At 37.9% G+C, this 11,612-nt stretch overlaps 1 pseudogene; it reads right to left on the minus strand.

Moving 5' to 3' along the window:
- Positions 1–262: 262 nt before the first annotated feature.
- Positions 263–4,670, minus strand: LOC149173551 (uncharacterized; annotated as a pseudogene).
- Positions 4,671–11,612: the final 6,942 nt, after the last annotated feature.

Genomic DNA, 11,612 nt, shown 5'->3' on the forward strand with positions numbered 1-11,612 from the left:
GACCTAAATTAAATCTAATAGCAGTGAAGTCTGCCTTACCTTCCACACGACAATGATGTAATCTGGCCTTTCTGAAGCACTCGAGGCAACCCCAGGGTATCAGAAAAGGGATATCATACATATCTCGTAACCTAAACCAATATAGCATTTAATACATAAATCGTATATCATAATCATTTTCTACAACAACACCATGAACATGAACAAGCGAAATCTCATATTCTGCTTAGGTGTTTCTTTGGTTGCTCTATCTCATCACCAACTTAGCGTCCATTCTCTAAAGGACCTGACAGACACATTCATGTAACCTCTTAAACAATGACAGATCTTAATATCGCCTAACTCTAGGTTGTGCATATGAATGACCTTCAGTAGAGGGCAAGTGAAATTGAGGTCTACTAGATGATCCACTACCATTCCTTCCAGCATCCTTGATCTACTTCTTGATCCAGGGAGAGAACTTGCTACACGCGTCTCCCAAGTTTCATTGAACTTGACAGCTTCCTCTTTAGTCAAGTTGTGAAGACTGTCTACAGTGTTCTCCCTGCCATCTGCATTTTGTTTCTTACAGACAACATGCATCTTCTCACCAATTTCCTAAGAAACTCCACTATTCTCTTGTTGTGAGTCATCCCCATGCTCTTGCTCAATGCGAGAAGGCTTTAACCGAGTTGGGTTTTTCTCTGGAAAATGTGGATGACACAACAAGTGCTGCTAAGTTTATAGCCACCTTGCTCACTCTAGCCCTTACCCCTTCAAAGTTTCACGTAGAATATTGTTGACCGGACATCCTCCTATCACCTAGATTACTTACCTAATGTACAACAATATACCCATTTATATGCAAAATTTGAACTCCATTATAGTTTTTTTATTTTTATTTAATATAAATCCCTTGTTTCTACCGATTTTCCATCCTCTCGAGTAGTGCTTTCCTCTACACTTGAATCCCTCTACAACCAATTCTACCTTGGTGATCTCTTAGATGAATTTTGTCAAACACTTTGTGAACGTCTTTGACACTCATTCTTGGGCATCACCGTGGCTCTCCATAAGTGATGTAGTAATGAAACTTCCTCACAAGCCTCCCGTGGGCTTCAAAGTCCATCAAAAACTCTTCATCGTCATCATTGCACTGCCTCAGGGTTCCATCGCAGATCTGGCCCGTAAGGGAATCGAACCCACGCTGCTCATGAGATGCAACGCCACCCAACCAGTTAGAGCTAACTGAAAGTTCCTAGGCATTGACGGATGTTTGCAGGGAATCCCCGATGCAGAGGCAGCTAGACCAGCAGCAATAGCAGGGATCCATTGCGCAACCAGGGACAAATTACATATTGAATTTTATCTGAAGAGTTTACGAGAGCACAAACTTGGTCTTGGCGGCCAACTGCTGGAACCTGTGGGGGACCTCCATGGCCAAAACCTCGAAGGAGTCCGTATATTCAAACCTGTGACATTTTCTACGCAGGGCGCTGGCCGCCAGGTCTGAGCAGAAAACAGGGAACGAGGCGACGCAGTCGCGAATGAAGAACTCAGGGATCCCATAAAACTTGGCACCCATTATCCACACCATCTTTATTCTCTCGACCGTTCCCTTGAACCCCACATGTTTCAAATCTGCGTCGCTGTGGTAACCCATTATAAGTTCTTGCCACTCGTTAATGTGGGAGACGTATTGGCGGGAGTTGTTCTTCAAGTAGAGTAACTTGTTTCCTCGGTCATCAATGTGGTCGTTGAGCTTGTCCTGGATGCGCTTCCACCCGGTATGGTTAGCAGTGTCCTCACTCCGATCCTTCCACACCCTGCGCCATGAGGCCAACACCGCCTGCGAGGTCGTGCCCCTGATCTCCTCCGGCGTAGAAAATCAGCGCACCATCAGGTGGTGGGATTTCTTATTGAAGGTGTAGAATTTGGCATGGACGTGGGGCTATAGATCAAAAAATATGGTTGTTGTTGCCGTGGCTGATTGCAGGGTGGAAGAAGGGGAAAACAATGTCGTGCCCATTTCACCGTTGGCCCCCTCACCCTCTGCGTATGCATCTGAGTCGAGGCCGTCGTCTCTGAAAACCACCATTTGCATCTGTTGTTGTTCATCACCCATGAACATCCTTGAGGGGAGTCTGAAACTCTCTTCCTCCATAGCGTACACCTGCAAATATATCTACCCGCTATGAACCCCGAATTTTATTCTACAATCCCATCCTTACCTTGGATTTTCTACAACGCTTAGATTCAGCGCTCAATAGATCTCGGCTTTTTTCGCATCCAGTTCTTGGACTACCGCCGATTTGAGCTTTGTGGCATCTCCACACACGCGTCACTTCTTTTCCAGCGATGCCATGCTCCTTGCACCCAAATCTGTGAATAGATTATGCGTCCTCTTCTTGTGGAGTCCACATACTCGGTTCTTCACCTAGCACGCACTCGTCTACCTCAACGATCTAGCTTCAAATCTAGATCACCACACAGTACAAACACAACTTGCAAACTTAGTGCTTCCTTTGACGCTTTAGATCGAGCATGTCACTTTATTGATCTGCCTTCGGATCTCTCCATTCACCAAGCCATATAAACCCTTGGCAATAGAAACATCCCTTTAAAGCCTTTGACGTTTTAGATCGAGCATGTCACTTTGTTCATCTGCGCTCAGATCTTTCCACTCACTGGGCCATATAAACCTTTGGCAATAGAAACATCCCTTTAAAGCCAAAATGGCTTTCCCTTTCAAGCCAAAATGGCTTTGATACTAATCGTTAAGAAATTTATGAGAGAAAATAAATAATTACTGAGATTTATGGAGAGGAATAATAAAATAATCAGCACAAGTATTCACATAAATAATATACACAAAATTTAATTGGGAAAAATTCAATCCAATGAGATTTCATTATTTTTGGCCAAAAATATGGTCAAAATGGTCAAGTGAGTCTTCACGGCTCACCTCCAGGTCTCACTTACAATAATGTATTCCCATCGTTTTATAGGCACCATTACATACAATACCACAGGCAAAAAACCATGGGTGCACAATACTATGTGCCCAAAACCATCACTCTTTAACCTAGTCAACTTTGACTCTATTCCAAGTCAAGTTTACTTAACAGTTGAGGATAGAACTGAGGCAATTTTCAAAGCACTTCCTATATTTGCTTTTGGAAATATCATTTTAGCCAAGATTGAAAGTAGACGCCAAAGGAAAAAGCCATTGAGGGTGGTTGATGATAGGAACAATGGGACTGCCAAATACTTTGACTATATATTCTATGTTGACTTTGAAGCCTCTATGGTTGATTTACGAGTACAAAATGCATTAAGTCACCTATAGGAGTTTGCAACATTCCTCTTTGACTATATATTCTATGTTGACTTTGAAGCCTCTATGGTTGATTTACGAGTACAAAATGCATTAAGTCACCTATAGGAGTTTGCAACATTCCTCTCAGTACTGGGTAGCTATCCAATTGACACCACCCCCATGAATCATCCTGCAATTTCATAAGCTTATAGATCATTGGTTCAAACTTCAAAGGTTTCTACCCTTGTGAAGCACATTGTTTTCCACTTCCCTACTTCATCGCTGAGACAAACATACATTTTGGCCTTTGCTTATATATCCTTGGCGTCCTATCAAGGAGATTGCATTCCAGAGGTTCCCGCAATGCTCATTTGGTATGCACAGGTTGAAAATTAGCAACTTATGCATATTAATACTACTTATAGCTTGCCAGGTTTTGATGTGGGCCTGAAGTGAGGATTGTCACCACCTGGTTCTGTAAAATATAAGATAGATGCATGTGCATCTTTTGTATATTTGATTTTCTGTAAATACGGTTGTAGGACATGGATAGAGACAAACCGAAGAAGGAATAAATTATGCTTTTCTAAACTTGAATATAATATTATTGTGCTATATTGAATCACTAACATTTTATTTAGATTTAAAAAATGCCATTATTCTCAATACCAGTAGAGCTATCTTTCTCATGATGTTCCGCTTCCATCATCCCATTTGGACCAACCCTCCTTTTAGATGAAGAAATATAATAGACACCTCCGGGCCCAGAAATAGTAGATCTATGGTAGCTGAATGACTGCGAAGTAAAATTAAGGTGGGTCTGAGATGGCTGCTACAGTTGTATGATATTTCTTGATTCATCCTCTACATCACCTGAAACAGCCTCCTCATCTGGGTGTTCAACTATGGGATTTGTGCTAGCAGGTTTAGATTCAGATGTTGGAGCTTCGTTGTCATCAGGGAGTTCCTTAATTGCAGGTCCCTGTCGGTTTGATTGTCATTAGGCAGCTCCTCAATTGCAGGTCCTCATTGGCCTTGCGACTGTGCTGGATTGAACGGCCTCTGATTAATAAAATCCTCATTGGAAGGGCGACAGAATGGTTGATCATCTAGCATGCCCATGCCCATATTCCCCCTCATCAACCCAAAAAGGTTTTCAAAACCAAACAGACTGTTGCCCGGAGGGCCGAACAAGCCCCCGAAAAGAAAGATTGTCAAATGGATAGTGGTTGAAGAGTTCCTCCACCAAGCTTTGTCCTCCTACCCCTCCGCCAAAAGGGTCTAGGAAACTTAGAGAATCCCCAAAATTTCTGCCAAAGCCACTACCACCCATACCGCCACGGCGACCCTCGCCTCTGTCACCGAGATGCATTTTGTTATAGCTAACTGGGGATCCTTTCTATATAACGTATAAATCCACCAAGGTTTCAGGGCTTATTGGATGATGACCTTGTTTAATTGACAACAATTGCAAGCAATACCTCTGCGAACGATTTCTGCTCTAGCCTGTCTTCCTCCACCATTGGATTGTTGATTTTTTCTCACTCCTCATCCTGCCTAAAATCCCCTCCTCCTCAGACCAAGTCATCTTTGGCAAAGTGAATGGAAGATTTAGCATTAATGATCTATTTTGGTGAGATCGACAACACTGATTCGATAGAGGTGACTAAATTAGCTGATCGATTGACCACATGCAGGCAAGCACCAACGAAATGCATGCAATACGTCTGATATGAGTTCCCCCCCAATATTTGAATTAATCCCTTGGCAGCGGTTCGAAACCTGTCCCTTATGGTGGAAAGGAATTGTTATTCTAATCTTTTTATTCTTCCATCACTAATAATTTTTTTACTAAAAATAACCCTAACAATATTATTGATTATAATAATATCTCCTTACTTTCTAATCCTAATCTTGTTTTCCTAAGTCCCCAATTATTTTCCTCCCCTTCATTTATTCGACTTTAATAATATCCTCTGCAATTATAACTCTCCTACTAATTATAATTTAATTAATAATAAACCCCTCATTAATAATATTTTTTCAAATAATACCTCTGAGAATCATAATAATAATAATAAAACTAATAATTCTCTTAATATATGTAATAATTTGAATAATATGACTCCTAACAATAATAATAAATGTATTTTTAATAATAATAATAATACTAATACCTACCCTTAGTTGGATTGGTTTTAAAAGCAAACCCATTTTATCTTGAAATGCAAAACAAGCACCATGATCGAGACATGTCATGAGAAATGCTAAGGGTACAAAAGCCAAAGGTGTACAAATTAGGGCCAAACTCCATAGGACTAAGGGACATGGATAAATGCACCAAACTCTTTTTTCAGGATCTTCAACAACAATAGGAATTTGAATACATCAAAGCTATTCAGATTAAGAAATGTAGGCTCATTAAGAATAAAGAGATTTTTCAAAAGCTTGTAGCCTACCACAAACTGATATCACATCCAACACTTTAATGAGAAGTCTAATGAAGCAGCCTAGAGAGAAGACTCTTCTTACAACTGATTTCCTTTTCCAATTTTTAAAACAAACTCCAACTAGAAAACCAAGGGAAGGAGCAAAAGGAAAATATTTTTTGGAAGTAGAGGAAGAAGTTGCCCATGGCCTTCAAGCTTGTTAGCACATGATAGGGAAGATATATCTAGATTGTCAAGAATATTCTCATGTTCTGACTTATCTTCCACCACTAACTTTATCTTCAACATCATTGCACAAGAAATCAATGTCCAAGGTGCTAGAAATTTCTATTATTACAGAGATATAGTCTTATGATTAAACAATTTTCATTTTCAAGATAGTAGTCAAGAGTTTTATAGATGGGTTGTGCTATCAGTTTCTATTCTTGAATCTGTGGGCACCCTATAGAGTCAAAATTTCCTCATGCATATACCTACAACTGAAACATCTTTTGCTGGTTGCAAAATTTTAAACTATTGCCACCTCCTGGTTTTATTTTTTGCTGCAGCCTTCCTGCTAACTTGATCTTTCCATTTTTTAACAATAAAGTTTTGATTCTTTTCCTAAATAGGTTTAGGTTTCTCATCAAGCTTAGTTTCTTGTGTTAACCTTGTCTTACAATTTGAGTCCCTTGAATGTTTATCATGAAAATATTTATCAATAAAATCATAGCCAGAAATAAATATAATCTCAGTGGTACTCTCATGTGGCAGTTCAACTTCAACTACTTATAGTGCATTTTCAATTTCTTCCAATCTCTTCATGTATTATGTATACAATAAAGATGATAAACTTGAGGCATCGGATATGAAATGACATAATGCTATATCCGGGCTACATTTTGGTTCTAGGTACTGAACCCAGGGTTTTTCATTATGGAATTGAGTTTGGTGTTGGCAATTGGAAATTTGACAAGGTTGTTTGGAAAGACATAGATATGACAAATGTGTGCTGGAAGTTATTTCCAGAACCACCCAATATTTCTACATTGACATCAACAAAGGGTGGAGCCAAGGCTGGTGCAGATGTGGGATTCATAGATTAGGGACCTATTCATAGGGCTTTACAAAAAGAACCAAAGTGAAATGTAGTCTAGGACAATGGATATTTGTGTGTTGTGGTTGAATTGATGTGGGAAGTGGTGTGCACCCATGATGCATTCATTGTGGATGCATGAGATAGTCTATCAGTTATACCCTGATGAACAAGGCAATGCTTGATCTTGCCTATATGGCTAGTGGAAGATGAAGTCCAAGAATTTTTTATAATGTTCCTGCAGATACTAGATAGTGAGATATATGTAGTTAACCTAAGGCAGTTACGTGTGTGGTTACTAGGATGATTTGAAACCTTACACCATGTCTAATTAAGGGAAAAAATAAGCATCAAGTGTGTTAGGACATTAAATGAGGCTCTATGTTTACATGATCTTTCCATTTTAGGATATCAACAGAGGGTGGAGCCAAGACTGGTGCATATGTGGGATTCATAGATTAGGGACCTATTCATAGGGCTCTACAAAAAGAACCAAAGTGAAATGTAGTCTAGGACAATGGATATTTGTGTGTTGTGGTTGAATTGATGTGGGAAGTGGTATGCACCCATGATGCAGTTACTATGGATGCATGAGATAGTCTATTAGTTATAGCCTGACCAACAAAGAAATGTTTGATATTTCCTATATGGCTAGTGGAAGATAAAGTCCAGGAATTGTTGAAAATGTTCCTACAAATACTAGATAGTGAGAGATATGTAGTTAACCTAAGGGGGTTACTTGTGTGGTTACTGGGATGATTTGAAAATACATTATATAGACCCTTACACCATGTCTACTTAAGGGAAAAAATAAGCGTCAAGTGCATTAGGACATTAAATGAGGCTATGCAGTTACATATCTTTCCAGTTTAGGACATCAATAGAGGGTGGAGCCAAGATTGGTGCAGATGTGGGATTCATAGATTAGGGACCTATTCATAGGTCTCTACAAAAAGCACCAAAGTGAAATGTAATATAGTACAATGGATATTTGTGTGTTGTGGTTGAATTAATGTGGGAAGTGGTATGCACCAATGAGGCAGTTACCATGGATGCAAGAGATAGTCTATTAGTTATAGCCTGACCAACAAGGCAACGTTTGATCGTGCCTATATGGCTAGTGGAAGATGAAGTCTAGGAATTGTTGAAAACGTTCATGCAGATACTAGATAGTGAGAGATATGTAGTTAACCTAAGGGGGTTACTTTTGTGGTTATTAGGATGATTTGAAAATACATTATATAGACCCTTACACCATGTCTAATTAAAGGAAAAAATAAGCATAAAGTGTGTTAGGACATTAAATGAGGCTCCATGTTTACATGATCTTTCTAGTTTAAGACATCAACAAAGGATGGAGCCAAGACTAGTGCATATGTGGGATTCATAGATTAGGGACCTATTCATAGGGCTCTACAAAAAGCACCAAAGTGAAATGTAGTCTAGGACAATTGATATTTGTGTGTTGTGGTTAAATTGATGTGGGAAGTGGTATGCACCCATGATACAATTATTGTGAATACATGAGATATTCTATCAGTTATAGTCTGACCAATAATGCAATGTTTGATCTTGCCTATATGGCTAGTGGAAGATGAAGTCCAGTAATTGTTGAAAATGTTCCTGCAGATACTAGATAGTGAGAGATATGTAGTTAACCTAAGGAAGTTAGTTGTGTAGTTACTAGGATGATTTGAAAATACAATATAGAGACCCTTACACCATGTCTACTTCAGGGAAAAAATACATCAAGTGTGTTAGGATATTAAATGAGGCTCTGTGTTTACATGATCTTTCCAGTTTAGGACATCAACCTAGGGTGGAGCCAAGACTGGTGCAAATGTGGGATTAATAGATTAGGCACCTATTCATAGGGCTCTACAAAAAGCACCAAAGTGAAATGTAATATAGGACAATGGATATTTTTGTGTCGTGGTTGAATTGATGTTGGAAGTGGTATGCACCCATGATGCAATTACTGTGGATGCATGAGATAGTCTATCAGTTATAGCTTGACCAATAAGGCAACGTTTGATCTTACCTATATGGCTAGTGGAAGATGAAGTCCAGGAATTGTTGAAAATGTTCTTGCAGGTATTAGATAGTGAAAGATATGTAGTTAACCTAAGGGGCTTACTTGTGTGGTTACTAGAATGATTTGAAAATACATTATATAGACCCTTACACCATGTCTACTTAAGGGAGAAAATAAGCATCAAGTGTGTTAGGACATTAAATGAGGCTTTGTGTTTACATCATGTAAGAAGGAATTGTCCCGATTTTCATTTTGAATGGATCTTTTACAAAAATATTGTACATGTCCAAACTCCACCATATTTATTTGATCAAGACTAGATTAAAACAATTTTTTTGAAGATTTGAAACAAATCCCATTGCAGAAAACAGAGTCTTATGAAAATGTAAATCATGATAAAAGTGATGAAATTCTGAAGATAACAAAGGAAAAGAATCAAAACTTTATTGTTAAAATATAGAAAGATTGACAAAAAAAATATCCAGAAAGATCAAGTAAGCAGGAAGGTTGTAGTAAAAAATGAAAACGGGGAGATGGTAGCAGTTGAAAATTCTGCACCCAGCAAAAATTGTGTCAGTTGTAAGTAAACGATATAACATGGTTCCTTACACCGTGTATGTATGTATATAAAGAATATGATAAACTTGAGGCATCATATATGAAATGACATAATGCTATATCTAGGCTACATTTTGATTCCAGGAACTGAACCCAGGGTTTTTCATTATGGGATTGAGTTTGGTGTTGGCAATTGAAAATTTGACAAGTCTATTTGGAGAGACATAGATATGACAAATGTGTGTTGGAAGTTGTTTCCAAAACCACCTAATATTTCTACACTAGGACATAAATGAGGCTTTGTGTTTACATTATGTAAGAAGGAATTGTCCTAATTTTCATTCTGAACAGATCTTTGACAAAAATATTGTACATGTCCAAACTCCACGAGATTTATTTGATCAAGACCAGATTAAAAATAATTTTTTTGAAGATTTGAAATAAATCCCGTAGAAGAAAACAGTCTTATGACAATGTAAATCATGATAAAAGTGATCAAATTTTGAAGATAACAAAGGAAAATAATCAAAACTTTATTGTTAAAATATGGAAAGATCAACCAAAAAAAATATATCTGGAAAGATCAAATAAGAAGGAAGGTTGTTGCAGAAAATGAAAGTGGGAGATGATAGCAGTTTAAAATTCTGCAACCAACAAAAGTTGTTTCAGTTGTAGGTATGTGCATGAGGCAACTTTGACTCTGTATGGTGCCCACAGATTCAGAGCTATTTTTATTTATGGATTTGAGTTTTGAAGGTCCAATGTTCAAACAACACGTGTGTGCAAAAATCTGGATTCAGTTAGTATCTAATTGAGTGTTAATGAATAGACATTATTGTTAGGATATTTGCACACTTAAGAGTTGGTTAAGATCAACCTGGTCTAATATGTTTTTAGATAAAGTGTGCTTCTTGAACAATTATCACATAAGCCCAGTGAGAAAAGTAACACATCGTGAGTAAGCCTAACAGTTGAGAACAATGCTTCCATCCTAGAAATCAAAGGGCATACATCATAAAAAGGGATTAGCCCTTATGCTTAATCACTGAAAAAACACTCTCAGGTGTCTATAAAACCAGTTTAAATTTACTTTTGCACAACTTCAATTATGATTCTAACCTTAAAGTTTAGATATAGAATCAGGAACATATAATTTTTTGTAGGTAACATTTTCATAAATTGTTATTAAAATTCTCAATCAAAACTTTTAGAATCAATTCTTCAAGGTTGGTAAGATCATAGTTAAAACTCTGATCAGTGTCGAATTTCTACAAGGGTCTGTATGCTTATGGATTCATCACTGACCCAGTTCCTTTTTATTCTAAGACAGTCAAGAACGTTTTTCTTGTGAAGAGATCCACTCTCGAGGGCATCCATGAAGTCCCTATAATCCAAAGGGATTAAGGTTTGTAAACCACCATAGACTGAGCAGAAAAAAATCACTTGATGAAGGTTTGGCTGAGACATTGGAGACAGAGATTGATTGCCGAAATTATGTGCATGACTTGGATTATAGGAGATACCATTTAGGTGCACGTTGGAGATAGTAGTTATACCTTCATGAATTGCAGTTGAAAATATTTCAATTTCTCAATGCATTTAGACCAAAGGAATTGCTGGAGTTGAAAAGATTTTAATTTCTCAATGCATTCAAACCAAATGAATCGATGGTATAAATCTTAATTTTCATATGAGGATGAAATTTCATTTAACATCATAGAAGGATGTAACCCTTTGCCCAATCCTACAAAACCCACTCTACTCTACATTCATTTCTGCTCGATCCCTTAGCAAAAGAAAATAAAAAACCATGTTGATCCCTTAGCAAAAGAAAATCAGAAACCGTAGAACTAACACAGGCTTACCTTTCACAATAATAGGTAGTAAAAATGCATCTAAACCATAAATCCAACTAACCTGTGATTCCAAATCCAAAATTGCAGACTTCAATTGTGAGTTAGTTATTGTCCGCCTCTTCAAAAGCCTCCAAGTTCTCTCCAATGCTCTTCTATCCATGAGAGAGGTTGTAATTATATAGAAAATTTTGCAAGCCCTAAAAATCTCTAACCACATCATGGATTTCTCTCAAATCTCTCAAAATATATCAAAACCCTCCCACCAACGGCAAAAATTTGGCGCCAAAAGAGCCATCTTCATGGACACAACATCCTGTCTTCATGGAGAGTTTAGAACTAG

Source organism: Pinus tabuliformis, chromosome 4_2, assembly GCF_031772625.1.
Source record: "Pinus tabuliformis cultivar Carrire ecotype Pingquan chromosome 4_2, CPIR1, whole genome shotgun sequence".
Classification (NCBI taxonomy): domain Eukaryota; kingdom Viridiplantae; phylum Streptophyta; class Pinopsida; order Pinales; family Pinaceae; genus Pinus; species Pinus tabuliformis.